Genomic DNA, 24,982 nt, shown 5'->3' on the forward strand with positions numbered 1-24,982 from the left:
CAATAATATGGAGCTATTATTTTAAAATCAAACCCTACTGTGCGTGATGTGGGGATTCCTGAAGCATGTGGAGCTGTCAAACACCGAATCTCCAGATACCTTTAGAGAATCTCTGTATAAATGGATGGAAAGCCAAATTAGAAATCTGGTTGCTGAGTCGTCTTAGCTATGGAGCTGTGTGGGTTGGCAAAAAACATTACATTTGATTTTATGAAGTACCTGGAAGTCATGACTTTTTGGGGTGCTTTTCCTGCCATGTGTGATGGAAAGCAGAGGGTGAGAGATAAGAATTCTTTCACCAGGCTTTTTGGTACAGAGCATTGTTCTTGTGCAAGGTCGCCATGTCTCTCATAATTATAATAATAGTTCTCTGCTGACTCACTGTCTCATTTTCATTTATGCACCTCTTCTTTAGTTTAGTGTGTGAAAAGCATAAAATTGCAAAAAAAAACTCTTTTAATTAGCTGCAGAAATACTTGCACTTACCTCTGTTTTGAGGTGCACTATAATCTAGGTGCTGTGACTTTTGTCTTCTGCTTGGTGATTTCTTATTTATGCCATAGTTACTGTCATACCTAAGCTGCAAGCTCTGCATAGGTGACTCTGTGCGTTTTGCAAAGCAGCCTTCAAGTTTTTTTCACATACAGAGGCAGATTGTGCGTTCTCTCTAGCAAAAAGAACCACATAAAACAACTAGCTCTTAGCTGGCCCTCACGTCTTGCAGACTTAAAACTTGTTATGCTTTAATTCAATGCCATGATGAATTTTTAGCAGTTACCATTTATGATTACTTTTTCCAAGTATGTAAGAGGTCTTTGCCCTTCTACCTTTACAGCTGCTTTACTGGGAGATACTCTTGAATTTCTTTGACATGTAACACAGTTTGTGATTATATGAAGTTGGATAGGGTGAGGAGAGACAGAAAGAGAAGAGGCAGGTGTTCTGTATCTGTGAGCAATTTCTATTTCTGGAAAAGGGCAGCATTTTAAATTAACATTTTCTAACATGGGCTTTAGTATTATTGCAGGCGTTGTAGATTTCACTAGGCTTCAAGTTTATCTTTTTTTTTCTCACCCTCAGTTCAGATCTGTAGCAAACTTTAGTGTACTGTCCTACACGTTATACTGAGTTGTGTCTTTGGAGATGTGATACAGCTGGAGATTATTCAGTGTGACAACACTTAACCTAACATAATTCAGTTCAGTGCACTGAGAAGTAGAATGATGTATGTATTTTTTTTTTTTTTCCTAGAATGGGTACCCATCCATTGTCACTCTAGTTACTGCAGATTATCAGATAGGAGCATGAGAATATAGAAGTTGCCGTGCTGGATCAAACCAGTGGTCTGTCTGAGTCGTTGCCCTTTCTCTCCAGACAGACTGGAAGCTGAGTATTACAGTCAAAGGTGTAGAGAGCCCTGCAATAAACTTTGAAACATCTTTCACATTGCAGTATCTTCTCAATCCCCTTTATTAGACTTCAGTCTGTGCCATGAAGCAAAATGACTTAAATCCCTTCTGTTTTTTAAATCCCCTCTGATATAACACTTGATTTTCAAGTTATCTGCCTACACCTTATCTGAATCCTGCTGTTCTTTTCATGTCAGTGTGGTGTGGTAGCAATGACTTCCACAAATGAATTATATGTTATAAATAGGGATGTTGAATGTATCTTGCCTTGTTTTGCAAACCTCAAACATGCCTTCTAGGAGGCATCTCATGTTCAAACTGAAAAGATTCCCATCAGCATCTCCAGTCTCTGCAGGGCTCTTCCTATGCCTGTATTAAGTTCAGCAACTTTTCATTTATGTATCTCGCTTTTGTCACAAGAATAGATCACACTATTTCATATATAGCTTGTACAGTCATTTTGTATGGAAGCAATACTTCTATAACACTTTAATGTTGATATGAGGAATTAAGGGGAAAAGAGAGATGCTTATACTCATGATTATCTTTCTAATTTGTTTGATTTCAGATACCTGAAAATGGAGCTAGAATTATTACTACAGTGAGGGATTGGTTCTTAAACGTATGTCAAACCTACACAGCATTACTGAGAGTCGCTTTCATTTTAATGGCAATTTTGCCTCTTAAGTTAGGATTTCTGTAGATTAATTTGTGCACTCCTTAAATTAACACTTTTTCTTCCTGCGCTTAATCAACTCAGTGAAGTTCATGTGGGATTAAAAACTATACTTAAAGTAAACCTGACTCAGTAGTTTCCTTCTTCAGCAAGCTCAGCATCCTTAATTCAGTGGATGTGCTTTTGTAAGGATTATAAGTCTGTGCTTTTGTCTCTTGATGTTCCTTCCACTCAAAGGTTTTCAGCAAATAATGCTCTGTAGATTTTTCTTCTATCCCTCTTTCGTTTGTCTCATAAACCCACATTTTCTAAAATTAATCAAGAACTGGTAGTCTGTTATTCATTTGCATGTATACTGAAATGCCATCCCTCAGAATGTCTGGAGATAGCAGGAACTCCTTATGGTACCGCTTTAATCAGTAGTATCAATGGTAGTTGATAGTAGTGCCCTTGAATGCAGCTACACCGGTGTGGTGAGCTCTTAAATTCACTGTGTGCACTCAGCATTGTAGTGTAAAGGCCTAAAGCAATCACATGAGTAACAGTATGTAGACTTTTAACAAAAGCATTCAGTTTATGATGAGCCATGATGAATTCATTTGTTGGCTGTGGATGGTTTATTTTGTAATGAAATGTTTGACCTGTAAATCTGGCTTCAACTTTGCTGTGTTCTTTCTCCACAAAAGTGGCAGCATCCACTGTCCACTTTCTTGGACTCTGAAATAAATAATGAAAACAACCATAAACACAGGATTTGATATTGATTTTCTGGAGTTTAAGATAATCTGAGGTCTTTGGAGATCAGTATCCTTTACTGTGTCATACACATATGTATGCTGCTGCTATAAAAATAAATAACTGAAGCTCTTTAAGGTCTAGTTTGTGAAAAAGATGAAACATTTATTGGCCACTATATTTTGAACATTGTATTTCTGAAGCTGAATTTGATGCTTTGCGTCCCATAAAATAAAAATGATGAGATTGAAGTCAGTAATCAAAAGAAAAGGGCTCTGTGTGCCAGTCTGTCGCTGGAATACATGAGGCTGGTTGAACCGAGCTTTCTTTCTAATATACTTCTATAAATTTTTAATGATGGCTAATGAATCAAAAGTTGAGAGACCTTGGAGATGAGTTTTACCAGAGATTTTTTTTTCCATTTTGGCATGAATCTCCTGAATCCCTCTGCTTACAGCCCGTCTGTGAGATGTGGCATGGAGCTGTCTGCTCTCCGCACAGTGTTTTGCGTGCCTTCAGTACACACTTGGGTAGGGTTTGGTGCTGCTCGTTCTGCGCTTTTCACATTGCGAGATGTTACGAAGGCACACAGGAACAAAACGCTGCTTGGTTTTTATTTTGTTAGGAACAGTGGGGAGCTCTCAGGGATGCAGAGCCCTGCAGCCATGCTCGCTCAGCCCGAAGCTGTCCCACCAGGTGCCGCTGTAAGGCAGATCTGTGGTGAGACAGACGTACAGCGGACACACGGCTCCTGATTAATGCATAGAAAAAGGCAAAGGAAATTGCAGCCTGCACCCTGTGACCTGACCGAGCCATTGTAAGTCATCGAGGAAGCCTTGATGAATCAGGAGCAATCTCCTAAATATCAGAGGGCGATGTGGCTCTGCGGAATATCGTACCTACTGCGATACAGATTTCTGCAGTGTGGCCGTATTACAGCATTAATTTGAAAGGAGAGGGAAGGGGAACTTAGGAGTCAAACTGCAGAAATAAAAATGATTCAGAGGGAAGCGGCTGAGCAGCTTACAGTTAGTTTTGCCTCTCCAAGTAGCTGATGGATGCCAGCAGGCATGTTGGTATGTCGTGTCCCTGCCTGCTCCAAGCATGGTGGTCCCCTTACACAACAGACCCTGCTGGTGGCACCTTGGAGTGGCATTTTGGCAAGAAGGGAAATGTGTGAAGGAAAATCATGATTTAAATGGAAAGCGAGCTTTCTGTCAGCCACCCAAATGGAAGTTAATTGTGCCATGAATTAGGTAACCCACATTACTCCTGCTGGTGGATCCTCCAAGTCAGCACGCTGTGTAGCAGAACAGGACAGGATTGTATGATGCTTCATAGAACAGCATGCAGGTACGAAGTGTGGGAGGGAAACCTCCCAGTGCTAGATTTAAGTGGCCAAATATAGGAAAAAAAGAAGGTGATGGTGAGTGTATTGTAAGAATTGACTGCTATATTGCTTGTGGATTGCTGGGTTGTTCCCACACTCTTTCAGTTGAATGGTGTCCAATAAGGTAATGAGAAATAAGGCAACAGATATATTAGCGGACCCCAACTCAGTACCAGGGCTCCTATTTTCTTATACACAAATATTTCAGCTACTGTTCCTGGAGAACCCAGAAAGAATTAGATTCTTGCTGGGAAAGACAGCATTTTCAGGGTAAAACCTCTCAATTTCCCCAGCTTTCAACTCTGTATCCCACCCAGAAAGATATAAAGATACAGTATTTTCTTTGATTCCCATGTAAGGTTGATTTCATGACTGTGTCTAGCACTTTGCTTCTTCTTTTCATCAGAGTTTGTAATGACATGAGGCTTCTCCAGTTTACTGTGCACAGTAGAAGAACCAAAACTTAAGAGGTGATTATGTGAAAACTCAGCTAGACTCATCAGCTAGATTCATCAGCTATTCTTAAGGTGTGGTGTTCTGTTTCTGAGGTGTGTTTGTATAATTCTTCTCAAATTTTTGTTAAAAGATACTGCTGTATTTCTTTGAATAGAAGGACGTGATTCAAATTGAATGGAAACAGGATTTGAGAAAGATGATAATTGTTGAAGTCATTATTCACTGGTGGATCTAAAGGGCAGAAAGTGCCTGAAAACTTGTGTTGAGATGGAAGAATCCTTAGGCAGAACAGCTTTCTGATACTTGTTTTTCTGCCTTCCTCTTCCCCAGTCAGAGATAGTAGAGCCACAGTAATAGCAGCCTTGGAATATTGTTGTTGGGGATTGTTAGAAAAAATATTTTTCAGGTGTTTCAGAAGACATTTTAGAACCACCTCTTCCACTCATTTATCTTATCTGACAAAGAAATGAAAGGTATTTGATTTCATCTTTCAAAATAAGTTATACAGACTAGGTAATAATACCATCTTCACAACTTGTATGCTAAATGAAACAAGAAGATTTACTGTGTTTATTTATTCCAAACAGCTTCAAATGTTATAGAGCCCTATGTAGGAGGGGATAATACTCAGTCCCAGTATTGTTTTCTTTTATGTTTTTTAAATAGACTTACACTACTGGCATTGTATACTAGTGTGGCCTGCATACGCTTTATGTGCCAGACAATTGCACTTGAGGCTGTAAGCCTACATGTTGCATTTCTTCTGGCAATTATATTGGAAACACAGTATTTTGACAAAATTATTCACGATGTACAACCCTATCAGTACAATCCTGGCTGCCTGAGTGTAGACAGTTTACATTCATAGAGTTGGAAGGTCTAACGTGGTATAAGTAATTGGATTGTTGAATGCTTGAAATAGCTCTGACTGGGATATTTGGGCCAGATCTTCTTTTGACTGACTTAGCACAATATTCAGATCATTGCATTTCAGTAGGCACACTGTGCATGAAAGTGTGCAGTATACGTGAATGAATGAAGTCTCGTGAGTAAACTTTATTAAACTTTATCCTGGAAAGTTAATGGTGGGATCTGGCTGAAGTTAAAAGTGAGCTTTGTAGCCCAAAGCAAAACTACTTTGAACCTAAATATATGTGATATATTCTGATTAGCAGTTGAGATTTATAGGGTATTTTAATCTATTAATTATAATTACGATGTTAATTTATTATTTTTTTAACTTAACAATTGCAACAGCTTCTTTAGCCTTTTCTGCTCTTCTAGCCGTCTCAAAATACACTGAAATTGGGAATTCATGACTGCACCCAGACATCTGGAGCCAGAGGGTCAGCTGGCATGAGGTGAATTCGAGCAGACTTCTTGAAGTCAGTGGAGTTACTCTGATTTACACCTTCTGAGGATCTTCCCTATGAGATCAGTGGCTCTCCAGACTTACGTATTCTGGGTCAAATTTAGTGAACCTGGAAGAGTCAGAGGGCTTTAGAGGAGAGTACTGTTTCTTTTAAAGGTTGATCGGACCTTACTCTATGCTGAGTGCTCCCCATAGTCTATTTAGTGGGGGGCATTCATTACATATTTCTGGGATTAATTCAGTTTTGCTTTCAACTCTGAGTTTTTTCTTCTAAGAAATCAGATGGCTTTATAGTAATTCCCTGCTGACCTCTAAATCCTTAAATCTCCTTCCTGTTTCTCACTTCTTTAAAGTATTAAGTGTTACTCAATAAAGTAGAAGTTAGCGTGTCTGGCTCTGTGTGTTTAATTTCACTCTGTTAAGCCTAAATGATTTTAAAATCTTTGTATTTCAAAACAGCTGTATTTTGCACAACACACTACCAGACGTAGTGGTAAGCTAGGTTGACATTTGTTGGCTTCCATCTACCTTGAGTACCTCAAAATATTATAACTCAAATGTAAAATTGCATCTTCCTACAATGCTGCAGAAGCTTGGCCATGGAGAATCTCCAGGCTAATGAACTTTGTCTGAAGATATTTGCTTTTCCAGCTGCTGAACTTGAAAATTGAAAGTGTGAGCTCCTAGTATATAGGTCCCTAACCTATAGTAAACCATCCTTATAATCCAGGCAGTAGAAAGGAGAACATAGTAATGCCTGTAGCACATTGCTTGTACAGTATGTGTGCTGTACTTTGTGGGACCGTAGACTTGCTGAAGAGTCTCACATGAGATTAACTTGTGGTGCTGTGTTTTAGCACATGCAGCTGCATCCATTTAGGACTTATACAGCTGCGATATGGCCAAGTACCAGGCAAAAGCAAAAGTTCATGTGTCTGGACTAGAGCCTCACTTTATTACAGAGGGTCTGTAGTGGACAAAGTCAGGGACTTTCTGCATGTTGTGTGTTAAACCTGGTAGCCGCTCACTGGCATGATTTTGGGAAAAGCTGAGAGTGTCATTGGTGAATCCATTGGTCTCAGATATATTGTCTGAGGTCATGGAAAAGATTATCTGCTCTGAGCAGCATCCCTTATTTTTTCTACCAATTAACTTAGGCTGTGTGAAAAAGTGACTTAAAGGCCACCGCTTAGAACAGAAAGAGAAGAGCTTTGTTTTAAATGGGTATATTTTCTTAGGAAAATACTCATGGGAGTTTTTGCACTGGCAAGGCTATTGAGTATGCACATGAAATTGTTTTTTTTTTAAATAGTTACATATGAAGCTGACAATATCTCTGTCTTCTGAGTTCACAAGTCTGAACTATCTGGTATGTTATGGGATATGTCATAGAGTTTAAACTAAGCAATCTAATAGGTTATTTACTGGGAAATGTGCGTTAGTGGGAATATTAATGTGCTCTTAATATTGAAACCAGGTTTGACAATGTTTATGTAGCCCATAGGCTGAACAATGGTGCTAGTATGAAAGAGGCGGATTGTTGAGCTGAAAGGATAGTTGAAGCTCATCAAGTTTGTACTGCTGACATGAATGTTTTATGTTCTCAGTGTTTCTAGGACTGCAGCTCGATGTAGGATTATGATCATTCTTGATCATTTGTGTCTTTGTAAGAAAATAAAACTGCATAAAATAGCTAAAATGCAAGGTAGCTCTTTATTGCATAGAGACCAATTAGAACATAGTTTATTGCCCATCAGAGATTTAAAAAGACAAACGTTTCAATAAAAAGATTCTTGATCAACAAAATGTGAAAGGACTTAGCAATTTTAGTTCACTGGAATTTGGCTGATGTAACTGTCCTCATTTCAGAGCCGAGCGTAAATCCTTTACATCGATGTACAGGCTTCAGTTTCTGTTGCATGAAGACATCTCTTGGTTGGGTGGGTGGGGGTGGAGGGGCAGAGCATTGCCCTGCAAGAGGAGTATGGGTCTTCCTGTGCTCAGCTGTGCCTGGCTGTGGTGAGCATGGAGGAAGGGCAGCAGCACAGATAGTTTGCAGTTGCTTCACTCTCTTGATCATAAAGCCATAGAGAGGAAAATAAGAGAAGTGAAGGTTTGGACACCATAGTTAACTACTGATTTGACTAACTGCCATGACTTGATTCCATTATCAGACTTTTGCACTGGTTTGTTTATTTGTTTCTTTTCCCCCAAGGCAGAAATGTCTTCTACTGAATTTATTTGCAATGTTTTGTTTTGAAACGGTAAAACTGATCTCATTTATGATTTTTATCTTGGCCACCCGTCATGTCAGAGCCCAGCCCAGTGCTTTAAAGCAAATCCAGCATAGCTTGCTCTATTGATTGCTGCAAGAGTTCCATCTTTCTCTCATTCAAGCGTGTTTACTTTACAATTTAAAGATCAAACTTTGGAAAAGTAGGTTTAGTTACTAATAAATAATAATATATATATATTTAAACACACTAAAAATTCTGAATGAATATTCTAAAAGAACATGCATGACAGTGATGAGGAATAGAAATCCAAGAGTCTGGGAGCTCCTTTTGTTTCCCACCCACTCCCCCAGCACTAGAGTGACACAAATTCACTTATGCACACGCACATTTACACACAAATAAACGGATGAATAGATAGTGTAGATGGAATGAAAGAACCCTGCTATTTCAGATTGAAGTGCCTGCCACTGACATTAATTTAGATGTAGTATTAGGGAGCCTCTTAAAGGTCAGGTTTCCCCTGGAGCGTTAGTTTACCCTGGACGTTTTTACAGATGATGTGCTAAAGATGTAATGCATCTAATAACTACATCTTGGCTTCATCTACTTGATTCATCAAATACCTTCCTGCTCAATACTGAGTTTTCAATGACATGTTATATGTGAAATATTAGAAGACATGTTAATATTGTGTCAATTACAACAGAATATTTTGTTTGGAGGTAGGTAAAAAGAGGAGGGGGAGAGCACAGCTCATTTATTGCATGATGCTAGTGCTGAAAGTACGTTGTTCAATTAAGGGAAGATGGTTATGAATGGCAGCTGCCCTTTCCTGAGGAGGTGGCAGGCTCAGATGCCTGCTACTTAGTGCTTCTACTCTGTGTACAGCACAATTGCTACCCATGGAGGTGGTTTTATCACGTTGTCTGTAAAACCTGCTGTATACCCCCAGATAATGTTTCCTGGAGGCCTGCAAAGCAGTAGTTAGGTAAATACATTGTTATCACGATGTTGGAGCCTAATTTTTGCAGTTACACTGTAATCTCCTCATAGTATACACATATGATCCATTTTAAGGGTCTTTTAACTTGACTGAGAAGTTAGTAATTGACCAGAAATGAGACTAAGGCAGCCGTGAAGTTAATACTTCTGTCTTTCCTATTCGATAAGTCTGTTTTTACAGTGTAATGCTTTCATTGTTCTGTATGCCCAACTCTTGGCATTTGGAACATTATACGAAGTTGAGAAGAGCAAAAGATGATTTTTAGAAACAAACTGCATCTGGAGTTAGTTGGATTAGAGTGGTGTGTGCCAAAGGGCAGGGCAGCCGTGCAGTTGCAGAGTCATGCATTCAGACGGGCAACTTACCACATTGACACATCTCTGTCAATGTGGTAAGTTGCCCGTCTCTAAAATGGCTTTTAAGGGCAGCTTGGGATTGAAAACAAACATACAAACAGAAAATGCGCTCACCCAGCTTTGAAATCTTCATATGAAAATGAAACACGGGTGTGAGATATTCCTACTTCACCACAAGAAATTGTTTTTTTCTATATAACAGAGCTATGCTGTGCATTTCTGCAATGCTGGCCAGGGTGTGAGGCTGCCGAGGTGCTAGAGCAGTGCTGGGTGAGGAAGAGGACTGCATTGGGAGCTGCTGGTGAATGGGCTCTCTGTTCTTCTGAATTGTGGGTCTGTTACTCAGTTAGGAGCCCTATCCCTAAATGGGGCTTACTTTTTTTGATGATTTCCCACCAGCCATCTGATTTTCCTTGCACCCAATAGTGGTGGCATAATGTGGAATTACGGTCTCGTACTCTGAAAAGTACCCATACCAGATGCATTTACTTTAGTTTGGGTGGAAGACTGGGCTGTGTGTTCTTTGTCCAAACTTTGTTCTTAAACTCAGAAGTAAAGCACAGCCTCGCCTTTGTGGGTTTTTTTTTTCTTCTTTTTCCTAGAACTGCCTTTTGTATGTATTGGCAGAAAAATGGCATTGCTCTTAAGGATCTTAAAGTCAATTCTGCCTCAGCAGCCTGGGAGCTGCTGTTACATTAAGGAAAAAAAGCATTTAAATATTGAAACAGTTTCTAAAGCAAAGAGGTTTGAATTTATGATTGATTTCGAAGTGATCTGTGTTTAAACTTTGAATGGGAATAAAATAGTGTCTTGTTCAAATATTGAACTAGCTTTAAAGTTAAATGGCTCGAACACAGAACTCTCTCATGGGAAATGGTATTCTTGTTTCTGCCTCTAAGTTCTCTTGCACATTGTCCTGTATCTCCCTGTACTCATATTGCAGCATTTGCCTGGGCTGCGCTAAGAAGCATTCTGGTATGATTTTATTAGTGGATTAAAAAAAGAAAAAAACACCTACAAAATACGTTGGAAAAAAAATGAAGAGCGGCAGCTATTATGCTGGAAATTCAGCAGGGCGATTTAAGCGAAGACTTAGGATAGCTTTTTAAAGCAGAAGAGCGGAGAGAGAAAAGAATTAAAAAACACTGACATAGAGATGTGGTCACCGAGGTATGGCATGATGAGAGAGAACTATGTAATTGGGGGAGATTAGTCTCTGGAGCTTGGCTGATAAACTGATGAACAAACCATTACCTATTATTGCTCACCAAACTCCTCTTAATATTTTGGGGGGCGGGGGGACAGTTATTCCTTATTGACTAGCATGCTTCAGTAGTTATTATTTTGTGACTCATAGGAGAGGCCCGTGGTTATATTTTATAACACGTGCTGTCAGCTCCTTAATTTGTCTTTGTGTTTGGATGTATTTGGTTCTCTGGCTTGGCTTTCACATTTGGCCGTATAATGCCTAATGAAAATCTTACATCAGGAGCAGTGAGGGCTGCCTTCAAGGACTGGATAAATTGTGGCATGAGTAATGTGTGCGCCGTTGTCTTACTGACCATAACATTAAGGTTCCTTGTATATTTTATAGCTAAAATGGCTTTTCTGTTTCCTAACACTTGAGGGCATAATTACTTCAACTGACTAATTGAGTTGATAGCCACTTTTGCATATTCTCAGAGCACATTTTTCTTTAGTGTGGGGTCACACAATGGATTGATGTATCACTGGTACTGCTGTTAGCCTAACCCAGTCTGCTCGCAGTTTGTTGTCGTTTGAGAAGGTGAGGCTGCAGATAAGCTGCCACTACTGCTGTTTCCATCCCAATATAACCCATGGAGCACGAACCTGATTTATGATGGCTGGAGATTTCCTGTAGCTGGGAATTCTCAATGGCAAAACAAGTGCATTGTATGCATGTATTCATGTGGTTGCAAACAAGGGAGGTTCAAGGTAAACCATGTATGCAGGTAATAGTGTGACAGATGACCTCAGCGTTGATCCAGGTTTCATGAACACACAGTGGAATGTGACCTTTTTCTTCTTTTTTTTTTCTTTTTCTTAATTTTTTATGCTGCTGTGAATTTAATCCCCTGAAAGAAAACCTACATTTTTCAGAAAGGAAAATGTTCTTTTTTTGTTTGTTTGTTTGGTTGGTTGGTTGGTTTTTGGGGGGGAGGAGGGTGGAAGGAGGACAGTTGTATTATAGGAATGACTTTCAGTAATATCATTTCATAAATCAACTACAACTAGTTTTAAGGACTTGAAACACATTATAAGAATGGTGCTTTTTTTGAATATTACTGTTTTTGAAAAACCACTAGAGAATTGGCAGAAGCTTTTCTGGAACTCAAATTGATGCAGACATAACTGAGAAATGATGATAAATGTAGAAATAAGGATAACTGATATATTCCAACAGGTAGATGAATTACAGTCAGTGGAGGCTATCTAATCGAACGCTACTGTTTGGCCCCTTACTCCCAAATTTTAATAAACAAGAGATATGGATGCAAGCTTTCCTAGAGAGAGTCATGTGCTGCACAGTGACCCTCCATGTGGGTCAAGAGGCATTTCAACTTGGCTACCTGAGGTTTTGGGGCAGGATGGGAAGTAAAAGATTTTGGCCCCATAGGAAGGTTGGTAATTACTGCTATGTGATAAATAGAAATTCTGAATTTTCTGCATTAGAACTGCGTTTTCTCATGCTGTTGGCACTGAATGGCACTTTCCTGAAGACAAAGCTTTCTATAAAGTCATTAAAAGAGAAGAGGAAAAAAAAACAACAGAAGACCAACAAATGGTTGGCTGAATGGCTAAATTCCTATGTGGCTGGAAAAAGTACAACAAATGGCTAAGAAGCTTAAATCAATTCTGAATTTTTCTACTGTGCCTGATGCCTGATAAGACCTTTTAAATAGACAATTTTTTTTTAATTAATTAATTAATTATTTTTTTTTTTGTAGAAGGGTAAAGAGAGATTAAACTCTGTCTTTTTGCTTGCTCACAAGCAAAGGCTTGTAGTAAAGGAGGGGGGCTGTGATGACTGATAGACAATGTCAAGTGCCAAAATTTCACGTTTCTTCTTTAGTTTTTGAGATCCTGTTTTTTCCACTGCAGGTTGTATTTCCTCTGGTTCTTTGGCGTTCAGGACCTTGCCCGGCTCTCACCTTGGGTATGTGACTGTTATCTTTCCTTTGCCTCCTTTTATCATGAACTCTGGTACACTCAGGGTAGGCCTACCCGAAGCTCAAAAATGAGGATTAGGACTTCTCCTTTACTGGCAATTCTGTAAGATCAGCAGAGAGGCTTTGCCAGTGTAGGCTCTCTTGGGTAAGTGCCTCCACCTAGCTGTGAATGATGTGGAATGTCCTCGCGTGTAGGAAAATGCTGGTGTTTGGCTCCTAAACTCAGGAGCAGGACTGCATCCAGATGAAGTCAGAGATGAGTTGGCCTACAAGGAACTTGGCACTGGCACTACAGTGTCTTGATTTTTCCAGTAGTTTTGCATCACAAGAGTGCTTTTTCATTGGATTGGAGAATAGTAGTCACTAAAACAAAAAATACTGTTATTTTCATGTGCTTATTCTTTTTTTTTTAACTGTGAAGGACCTTGGAAACACTCACCTTTATTATGTTCTGTAGACTCTGAAAGAGTCACTGGACCATAAGCCCCATTTACTGTTCCTAGGTTTTGTTATCTATTGTAGCCTCCATTGAATTTAGTGAAATTTATCCCTTGCAGATTTGACCTTGAGCTGTATGTTTGCACATCTGTATGTATATGCATGTGTATTTGCGTGTGAGCACATGGACACAAAGTAGTAGGTGCACGCACACTCATAAGTATATGGAAATAGAAATATATTGAAAACAACCCAGTGTCTGGAAGACTCTTAAATATATGAGGAGTAACATGAGACTCCCAAAAGGTTCCCGTTAGGGACATTCTACAAAAAAAGTCAGCACAGCAGTTCTTGAAAGAGTATCGGCTATGCTGAGCATGCTCATGAAACCCAGAGAGTGCTCCTGAGCCACGCACAGCCATGCCACATATGTCATTGGGTGTTTTTGGAGTTCTTTCCTGGCTGAGAATCAAATTTGGAAAAGCAAATCCATTTGAGATAAAGATGGTGGAAAATTGCTTTAATGAAGTCTCAAAAAGGAAAGCAAAAACTTAGAAATATGATGACAAAAATGATGTATAGTTTATTCAACCTTAATTTCACCTTAGTTAAGCTTTTTCTTTTCATTTCATTTCTTTCTTTCCTTTTTTTTTTTTTTTTTTTTTTTTTTTTTTTTTTTTTTTTTTTTTTCAGGGGACGGGATATATAAAATAAAGTATTGTATGGATGAGTGTAATCCACTGAATGGTTTATGGACACACTCCTCCAGGGAGTGTTATAAGTTCACCACCGAGTGCTAGATTTTGCATTTGGGTCTCTGATTTAACTGCTAGAGGTGTAAAAACTGATACATCAAGCCAACTCCCTACTGGTTACACATCTGAGACTCAAGTGCTTCATTTGTTACTTTTAAAGCTGTAGTAAATAATTTTAAATGCACAAGATCAGTTTGCTGGGTTGTTCTTTTGTTTTTTGGCTTTTTTTTTTTTCTTTTTTTTTCTTTTCATTTTTTTTTGGAAGGATTATTGTTTCCAATAAATGATGACAAATCTAAACCAAATGAAACATTGTGATATCAGTAGAAATTATTACATTGGCTCCAAATCCGTTTGTTTGAAACAGTAGCTGTAAGGGACTTGTATATTTTGGTAACTTTACTGACTTTTGTTCTTCTGTCTCTTTTTGGGGGTCAGCCATCACAAATGCAGAAGCTATGCAGATCTGGAGATATGGTGCTTTTTGTTGGATGAGGAGGATGGGTTAAATTAATAATCATCTAATATGTAGGCTGCTGGCAGCACCTTTGGTGCTTCAGCAGAATCACAGCGCAGCTGCAAAAGCAGTAACAGATTGTAGTGTTTGAGGCCAGTGATAGTGATTGGTGTTAGCTATTATTATTGACAAAAATATTTGTTTTTTTGCTGTGTCCTGCAGCGTGGCTTATGCTTCATTAGAAGTCTGTACATAGTAGACCTAGGAAGTGTGTAATGTAAGTGATGAGCCTGATGCACAGGTGAGGGGAGAACATGGTGCTAGAGAAAGAGCTTTTGCTAAGGATAGTAAGAAGTACGTATACAGAATAAATGCAGATGTTTACTTCATGTATTTATGTGTCTTAAAGTAACCTTTTATTTTAAGATGTTTGAGGGCAGTGTGAGGTGTGTGAGGGAGTGTGTGTGTCTTTGGAGGCAGCACTGCAGGTTGGATGTGCGGAGACCTCCTGTATGCTTTCTAGTTGTCTGAGTTTATGTGATAACATAGATTGAAGTGAAGAAAAATTGTGGGGGAATAAGGCTTATGATGTTTACTGTCATCTCCTGGGTGGAAGAAAAGGAAGCAATGCATAAACAGTGAAAAAATCTCTCTGACAGGAGCCTGGATTAGAGATGCATGAAGGTAGGTCAGCACAGTGCTGGAAGCTTGTGCTTCACGGAGCATCCCTGCTCTTACAGGGCACGGAAATCTAACAAACTTCTCAGCACCCACTGTGGAACGATTTTCCTTTCTCCAATCCTGTGGGATGGCTGCTGCAGCACTTCACCCTTTGGAGTGTTAGAGATGTGTCTGTAAATTCCAGTCTAAATAATCATCTGTTCTTATGCCAAATTTGTCTTTCAACTCAAATGACTTATCTGCTTCTGTGTTGCTTATTTCTTCTCCAGTCCCCTTACAATTACACTGAAATTACATTCCTTCAAAATAGGTTATAAAACCTTGCATAATATTTGGGCCAGACTGACGGCTCAGTAGCTCACTTGTAGATTCCTCCCCCATTCTTAAAGACAGACATCAGGTTTGCTGCTTCTGTACTCATTCATGGAATCTCTGACTGAAGAGATTTATTAAAACTAAGTTTTCAGTAAGTTGAAGTAAGAGGACAAATCTTGTTGCATTCTCTTAGTTCTACATGTATATACAATTTGAATTTTAGACCACCTTTGTTAGGTTTGCATCCTTTCTCTGGAAACACGAAGAAGATCTTAGGAAATGTGCATTTGGAGCCATTGTTTTTGTCACGTTGTTTGGTGACATGACATTCAGTGTTACGGCTTAGCTTGAAAAGAAGGAATGTTTCTCAGCTTCATGTTGGGATGCTCTTCTGAACTTTGGAGAAGGTAAGGAACTGAAGGGAGGCAGGGGAAATCTTTAGAGTAGAAAGCAAACATCAAGGGAAATAACACTGAGAAAGTTGAAGAAAACAATCATTACATATTATGATTTTCTGCAACATTTTTAATTCCCGAAACTGCAAGTAGTGATAAGAAAATTCCCTCTCGTCTTCTACTGACAAAAAGCCAACGTTATAGCTCTGAACATTTATACGTAAATTGAACTGCAGGTGCACTTTTGCAAGGGGAAAAGAAAACAAACAGAAAAATTCTGTGGAGACAACACAAAATTGATATATTTTCCTGAAGTAGTGTGGGATAACTCCTCAGGTCATCTTTTCATCTAAACGGTGGTTATTCAGTTTTCCCAAGTGAAGAACACTTTGATTCTGCTGGCCGTGTGTCGCATGCAAAACAATTGATTAGGATATAGTTTCCAATTTTTATTTTTTTTTCTTCAGCAAGAGTATTTTTTTTCCCAGTGCCCTGGAAGATTACTGAATAGAGGTATTTTTGCAGTCAGTGTGTCATTTTACTGTACTTCAGTTCATTTAGTCCCAGGTGTACTACGTGTGTGTTCAGTCTAAGGGAGGGCATGGGAGCCTTGCCAAGCCCTTCAGTTATTCTTGGCTCGTAGCCTAAGCACTACATTTTTCTAACTTATGAAATGAATTTCAACTTGTAACCCGTGGCACTTTCAAGGTCATGATTGGAAGGTGTCAGGTGTGCTTTAAGAATAGCTCAGCAAGGAAAGGATCTATTTTAAAAGTTTCTTCTTTTCTTTCTCTCTTTCTTTCTTTTCTTTTTTTTTCCTTAAATAATTGCTGGCTAACAAATAGCCCAGAAAGCAAACTAGGCTGAACTCTTCAACACCTCTCCAAATTCAACAAAACTGACATTTATAGCTTTATTGTAGCAGAGACATGGCATTTGGATTCAGATTGTTTGGACTGCGGAGTGTCAGTATAAATAGCTATGATTGACTTTTGTATGGAGCACATCTGGAAGCAATTTATGGCATTCCAGCTAGATTAAAGCATGTTTTAAAGGCATTTCACCAGTCTTTTTTTCCTCTTTTTTTTTTTTTCCTTTTTTTTTTTTCTTTTTTTTTTTTGTTTTTTCTGGCTATGGTGAATAAAGTTTCAAAGACGATTTAGCTGCTGTTTCTGTTAATGTGGACCATAGTGAAGTCAAGTTAAGGGCAACTGGGGAAAATGGCACTTTTGTTTGTTTTTGTTTGTTTTGCTTTGTTTCCCAGAATAGAAAAACACTGAAGTGAGTGTTACTGGAACTGCATTCTCTGCTGGAAGGTAAGATGGGGCATTTGACACCAGGCAGCTTGCACACTGAAAGCCAGTGAATGAAACAGTTAAGGCACTGGAAGTACTGACTTAGGAGAACAAATGTGAAAGGCTTAAATATTTGCTTACGGTGACTGAAATGGTGGGACATAAGAACCAGCTAGCTGTTTCTGAAGTATATAGATGCCAAAAAAAGAGGAGAGAAAACTCATTTGGCATTGACCCATTGAGTCAGAATTGGGATAATCTGAGCAAAGTGAACATACGGAACGTGAAGCTGAATGGGAAAAGTTCACCTAAAAAGGCTTTTGTACTGTGACACAGAGGTGAACCCAGTGCTAAGTGAGCTTGTGCTGCAAGGTGTACCTGTGTTAGCTGCATTTCTAACTCTGTCTCAGCAGTAGACCTGCCTGCTCACCTGAGCTGGCTCATCTAAACCTGATCTGGAAGCATGTCTCACCTCTGGTTGCTTTCCAGATATTCCATAAGTAATAGCTCCTTAGACCACATTTTCTTGCTCTTGCAGGCGAAGGAAACAGTACACACTGTCTGAATCAATCCCTCATATCTTTGACCACTGCTGTGAAAGTAGGAACCCCTTTGAGTCCAGCTTGAATAAAGTATGTAGGATGATAAAAAGGGGAAACAAGAAAATTGGCTCTGAAACCACTGGTAGATTAAGTATAGTTTTAGATGAATCTAGGGGAAGACCGTGATGTGTTGGTAGGGGCTGTCTGGCATGAGGATAAATCAAGAAAAGAAAAGAATTGTAGAAGTCACAGAGGTCAGATATTACTTTGGCAGCCAACTCAGTGACAACAGTGCTTGGTAGATAATTTTTTTCTAAATGCTGTAACTTAATTTTTTACTACACTTGTGGCCTACCTTATGGCAAATACAGGGCTCTCTTTATATTATGACAAATTTAATTTTATTTTACTTTATTTCATTCTAGTCTTAATAAATCCCACTTCTAATTAGACCATATGAGTCTTGAACTGCCCTCTAGGAATTTTATGCAGACTACAGGGGAGAGGTTAAACAATACTCAGCCTTCAAGATGTGGCAATGAAAATGAGCTCCTGAAGCTTAACCCACTTGGATTATTTCCCAGCCAAGACAGGACACAGACAGAATGCAGGAAAGAATTCCGGTGCTGCAGGAGGGTCGGCAGTCTGGCAGGTGTGTGGTTCTGGTAGGACTGAGCCTGAGTTCACTGAAATGTTGCATATATGTAAAGAGCATGTGTTAGTGTTTTTGGTATGTACTGAGAAAAGCAGCCTTTGGAAAAGAAATGTATTTTGAAATACATCTTCTAAGAATCCATCTGTTTTTGAAGACACAAAGCAGGTGGACTTTCTTTCCGCTCTGGTTTTGTTGTTAGGCAGAGAGTATCTATGCCATTTTGAGCATTGCTTTGGCTCGCTTTTATGTTTAGGACCAGAAGCCCAAACTGCTTGAGATTTTGCATCTGAATAATTTGCTGTGAAGTTCTGTGCTGTGACAGTGTGCCTTGCGCTTCAGAATCTGAACTTTATTTGTTAAAGTAAATGTCTTTCTGGCTCACTTACTTGTGAAGACGAACACAATGCTTGAAGCCAGAGGTGCTAAACTAACGAGCCGTGTTCCTGGCTTTTCACACAGCCTGGAGCGTCTGGCTTCAGCTGCTCTGTCCCCGTTCACGTGGAAGCTCTCAGTTGGTGAAGCTGATGGTTCTGCTGCTCGTTGCACATAGTAGAAACATAATCGCTATTGGGGGCTTTCCTCAGGCGCACAAAATGGTGGTCTTTCAGGTGCTCCCCTTGGAGGTGTGTTGCAGAGGGAAAGTACACTGGTGCGTACCCACACAAATACAGAAGAGTCACATCAGCTTACTGTAGCTTGTCTTTTTTATTTTCCTATCTCCCTCTCCTCAAGAAGAGATAAAGACTTTTTGGACAAGAGCGGAAAGTTCTTATAGAAAAAAGAGATGTTAATTCATGAGAAATACATGATTTTTTTTAGTCTGAGGGCATGTATGTAACCTAGCATGCTTGATGGCCCCAGTGTGCTGATGGTGGGGATTGGGCTGGAGCCATGGCTCCCCAGAGCTGTGCACAAAACTTTCTTTTCCTGGTCAAAGGAAGAGGACAGATGCATTGCAGCTGGGTGCTGCTCAATAGAGCGCACCCTCTAGTCCCCTGGGGTGAGCTGTTGCAGTCAGCCTGATGTGCCTCTCCCACTGCCACATTTAATGTCTAGTTATATCTACCAGTCTATTACTGGTAATTACAACATAGCTGTTGTACTATGTAGATACTGTAGATACTTGGTCACTCCTGACAGCTGGAAGGAGGCTTTGCTGGACTTGCAGACATGTCCAGCTGCATGAAGTTTTCACCACTTTATCTTCCAAAGTGCCTGCAAAGCTTGGGTTTTATTTAGAGATGCTGGCATCTAACCTGTTCCAGCACCCTGATTCTTCTGCAAACCTGGCTTTTGGCAGCTCTTCTTTCTACTGACTTAAAGGTTTGAAGTGAAACGAGCTTTTACCCCCATGGCAGTCCATGCTGCTACAGATCCTACAAATCCCATCGCTGTAGTGGAAGATGAGTTAACAGAGAGCCAGAAACACCTAAAAAAGTGTTTTCCTCCTCTTCCCAGCCATGCTGCTTTCACCCACAGCCCTTCCAGGCGGCCTGTAGGGCTGAGCCACACAGCTAGAGCTGTATTTGGGCTCAGGCCCCGACAGAAAACACACAGAAAATGACTGTAATTGGTTTATGCTGCTTGATTAATTTATTACTTATTTCCTGACAAGTTCATTGAAATGTAATTTTCTGAGTGGTGATAATATCCACAGAATAAAATATGGAGGATGGACAAGTTCAGAATACTAAATCACAAGCGGTATTGTTGCAGTGAGACTTTGTTAGGCTTTTCATTAGAGATTGCATTCTGTTATTATATGGCATCATTAGTTATGCTGATTGAGGCAGGGAAACTTTAATGACTGCTGCGTTAGGCCTTGGAAACATATTTTAACTTAGTGGTGTAGAGTACAGAAAGTAATTGCTGGAGCTGTATTAGCAGGATTGATAGAGGCACCTTCGGCTCTATTACTCTCGTATGTGGAGAGCCTGGAGATTGTTCTTGTTATGGGCTGTAGTTGACTTTCCTGGTGTTTTTGTTTCTGAAGGTTTAGAGCATACACTTTTGATTCTTCCTGATAGCTTTCTTCTTTCAATGCTCAATTCACATGCTGCCTTGCGAGTGCACTGTGTCATTACTAGCTGTCCTGGAACGTTCACAAGCTGTCATTGTGTAATGTAATTATTTAGCAGTCTCATAAAATGTGTATCTGGTCATCTCTTATCAGGCTCATTTAAACAAAGATATTTAAAATTGACATTCTTCCACAAGCATCCAATTTACAAATAGCAATAAACATCCCAGGCAGTGTGCCAGAGACACCTCGGAGGCTGTAACCTGACGCTGCGTGGAGCGGATGAGGACTGTGACAATTCCATGCTTTTTTAATAATTAAAACATTGAACTGCTCTTGTACCCGATCCAAACCAGTGTCGGTGGTGAGTAGGAGTTTTGTCACTGGCTCTGATCTTTAAATCAGACTCTTTACGGCTGCAGAGCTACCTGAGGCCTGGTGTCAGCGCACCAGCAGCATCTGAACTGTTTCCTGCTTGTGTTTTCTTCATAGAAATTTTCTTTGAGATTGAAATTGATGTGCCAAAACATGTTATTTTATACATGCCTAAGTCAACAGGAAGTATTATTTAGTGTGTATTAACGGAACAGCAACATTTATAAATGTAGATTTTGTCTGTTCACCAGTAGAAAGTGTAATGCAAATTAGAAGCAACATTTTATAAGTAAGTAGTTGACAAGAGGTATGGAAATTCGCTTAATAACAGACAGGTTGGTTGTTTTTTTTCAGTATTTCAAAGAGACTGTTTATAATGTCAGCCAAAAAGAGGGAGGCAATAGACTTACAGCAGAAAGCAGTATAAATTACAGCGACGATGATGATTACCCATTTCACTGACAGGCATGGGTAATGTTTTATTTGTGTTTGAACTGAAGGAGTTTGATGGTGTATTTTAGAAATAGATAATGAAGAATTAATTGTTTCTTTATTAATATTAGTGACGTTTAATGGTAATATATCCTCTCGCTCTTAGAATGGATGTGTGGGTGACATTGTTCAGAAGTGCTTTCCAATTATTTTAACAGAAACCATATGTACAGAGGGGAGGCGAAGTGCAGGATATCAAGTCTAGGTAATTGATGCTATGCAGACTTTATAGACTTTCTCATTTTGTTTTTAATTAAAGTTTCAGTGCAGTAGAATCCTTTAAAGTAAATTAAAATTAATCATTGGTAGGTAAAGCTGCTCTGTGGGGAGCATAAAGCCGCCAAAACTGTTTTTCATATTGTGCATATATTGATCGATCAGTCAATATTAATTGATTTATATGTAAGCGTGCCACGAGAACTATTTGTGAAACTTAAAAAATACTAGATGTGAATCCTATTAGGGCAACAGTTATTTTGTCATGGGTGTCAATCAATAAATACTTAAGTGGATTACAGATTTAAGATGATTGTCCTGGTTCAACTCTGTGATTGCATTTCAAAAATGGTGTTGCTGTCTTTCAAAGGAAATTTTAGGCCCTTTCCTTTTTGTTAATGTCTCACTGTTCCTTTCTACAGTGATGAACATTGAGATCATTGATATTAAATGCTACATGAAAATTGATGTTAAAATTTCTTTTCATACCCATGTATGAAACTTATTGTCCAGTACATCTTTATTTTAGTTAAGATCTTTATTTTCGTCTGGATGAGATTCCCTTTAAATGTAGTAGTAGAACAAGTTAACTTTTTGGTAATTCAATGGTATGTGATAAAATATTGTGAATTCCTATGAAGGAAGAGTCTCAGATTTTATTTAGATAAAAATCCTAATGACATTAGAAGAAGAAATCCTGATACTGTTGAAATCGTTGTAAAATATCCTGTTGAGTTCAATGGCATTAGCAGTTTCACCTTAGGAGTTTTGTTGAAAGAAAGGGTAACATGTTAGGAATTAAGATAAGGCAATCAGGGCATTAAACTTCCTTAGAACCTTTTGCAAATCCAAACCATATTTCTTCAGCTTCAGCTCTCTGGATGTAAAATGGGCATGATAATTTCTTACGTCATAGGAGAAAAGTTACGAATTAAAAGCTGACAACTTTTTTTCAGGGTCATGCGAGTTCAAAATCATGCAAGTATGTAGGCGGAGTCAACAAATATCCGCTGCCTTGGTACCAAGATGTTGTAGAAACTGCATGTGTCATCCGGATAACTGCGTGGTTGTTGGAAAACTAGAAGAAAAATAAAAAAGAAGCAACTTTCCACCTAGGAAATTGTCATGAACTTCACTGAGTGACACAATTTAAGTATGTAGCGAGACATAGTAAATACTTGCTAGGTGACAGCACCTTCTGTGTATTTTTCACATTTGTACACTCTGCTGACAAGAAGGGTGAACAGATGACGAGCTAGTTCAAGTATGTGCTAAACTTTAAGCCTATACCTAAGCTGTGCATTTGATGGCATACTTGCCTGATCCGAGAGCCAGCAGCCCTGGTCAGTGAGCAGGAGCTAAAGAGAACCAAGCCACAAGAAGACATAAGGACTCAGCAGGCAACACTTTTCCGTAGAAGACCTAAGTTGTAAGGTGAAAAAGAATTTCACCGTGCAAGTATGGTTTTTCTTTGTCATATTTATAAAGCTCTCTCCGGGAATAGTAAAATACCTCCTTTTTGTTCATGCACCTGTGAGAGGTTTAGCCCAAGATAGACAGCCTGAGCGCTGTGGGGGTTTCAGGTTTTGTGGTAATGAAAAACAGATAATCTGTGCAGTTTTGTAAAAACATGAAGGGCATGCAGATGGCGTGTGAATGAGTGAGTTGGTCTGACGGTATTTTAAACGACACAAAAAGAATAAAATAATCTTTTACTTTCTCTTGTCAACCATTTATTGGGCACTAAGAACAATTAAATATGGGAAATAAAATCGATTGGCCTTTTAAGTAATCGATGTGAACTTCTGTACTAAATTACCAAAGAATAAAAATATACTGTGTCATCAGTCTTTAAATGCCTCCCCCATTAAAAGGTTGTGCACCAGCCTCTGATCCCTAATCCTCTGGATTATTAGTGTTACTTTCTTTTTTTTTCCATTTTTTATCGGACACTGGAAGTCTGTTTCCACATCCATCAAATTAGTGCACGGTCTTAAGAAAACAAGCTAGATGACTGTCTTAGTTCAAAGTGAAAAGGAACATGATTCTTTCTGTCTACATTGACTCTATGTCACATGCCTGGATGTTTAATATTTTAAGTGGTTTTATGTAAAGAGGAAGTTTTTCCACCCTGACTTTCTCAGTGTGTCAGATGCCCATCAGAACAAGGTTATGAATCCAGGTTTGACCCCATTCCCCTGTCTCCAAGAAGCTGGGGGCAGAGGAGTTGGTTGCTTCACTGGTCACAGAGGGGAGTCCAGGAACCAGAGCAGGCATCTCAGCAAGAGGTTTTCCATCCTGCATGCATCTACCGCTGCGTGACCCAGCTACTTGGATCCTCGGTGAACTACGGGATGATGGGTCACAGCACTGCAAGGAGCAAATCTTCAGCCTTAGTGAGATCTAGGTGACTTGCAAGTATGCTGCTGCTGGTTGGTTGAAATCATGTTTTGCAAGCCAACAGCTCACATCAAGTTTTTTATTTTTATTTTTGGGTGTTTTTAAACAGCTGAGTGTTGCTTAAATATTTTGTAGCTTTCCACATCTATTTCTATCCAGTTATCCTATTGCAGCAGTATCAGCAGCAGAGTGAGCTGATCAATGCGTGCATCTCATGCTGAGCCATGGTACGGAGCTGCTCTGCAGAGGGATTTGAGGGAGGTCACAGTCTCCTCCAGAAAAACCTTTCTTTGTGCAGCCACCTAAGTGTCAAGGGGAGTCTTCTGTTGTACAGGAAACCCATTTTCACCATAGTGGACAGTACAGGAGAGCGAATTGCACATTTAGGATAGGCATGGCAGAAGGTAAATCTGCTGTTGTATTTCTGGCTTCCAGAAAGTAGATGCTGGTGATGGTATTCTTTATAGAGACCCATGTGCTATCTATACCTGTTTCTGCCTTTGGGCTGTGTGTAGAAGTTTTGAGCTATAGCCCTAATTTTGGATGAAACTGTCCTCAAGTTCATTTTTCTGGGGAGCTGGGATTCGTAGCCCTTCTGCTGTCTGCCTTGGTACCTCAACCGTTTTTGTGCCCATCGCTTATTTCCCTTTTCACCAGCAAACATGCTTGACTCTAGTAGGTACTGAGTTGGCATCCGTCAACCTAGGTCCTGCTACATAGGTGTCTTTTTAGCGACTGCAGTGGGCTTTGTGATGGGCTGGTGCTGAGGTGCTTTGCAGTAATTGCTCAGAATCCATCAATTCATCTGGTATTTATTTTGGTGTCCTTAACAATGCTGATCTCATGTCATATTTATGTGACTGTTCATACGAATTTCTCTATAGGCTTTTCACTGTAATTTGTAATGGTTTAACAGGAGCATTGCCCCCAAACCATTTTGCTCAGAGGGAAATCTGGAATTGTCTCACCACTGTTTTAAGCATAGCAGGTTTGTCTGTCAGGAAAATTCTTCACTGAAGCACTGACCTTGATGTGAGAAGCAGATGTCATAACGAAATCAGACTATGAAGGAAAAGAAGTTTGGTTTTGGCATCTAAGAAGAGAAAAAGTAGGAGACAAAC

General features: G+C 39.4%; 1 protein-coding gene across 4 annotated transcripts in view; it reads left to right on the forward strand.

The window, feature by feature from the left end:
• RARB (retinoic acid receptor beta) overlaps positions 1 to 24,982 on the forward strand; it is a 308,621-nt gene that overhangs the window by 47,489 nt on the left and 236,150 nt on the right. For 3 of the 4 annotated variants that reach the window (XM_015853902.2, XM_015853905.2, XM_015853903.2), the window contains exon 3: positions 12,758 to 12,812. The exons of the other annotated variant lie outside the window; for it this stretch is intronic. The gene's annotated coding sequence lies outside the window, so the exon portion shown is untranslated. The remainder of the gene's footprint in view (positions 1 to 12,757; positions 12,813 to 24,982) is intronic. 4 annotated transcript variants of the gene reach the window in all.

Source organism: Coturnix japonica, chromosome 2 (genome assembly GCF_001577835.2).
Source record: "Coturnix japonica isolate 7356 chromosome 2, Coturnix japonica 2.1, whole genome shotgun sequence".
In the NCBI taxonomy this organism is placed as follows: Eukaryota; Metazoa; Chordata; class Aves; order Galliformes; family Phasianidae; genus Coturnix; species Coturnix japonica.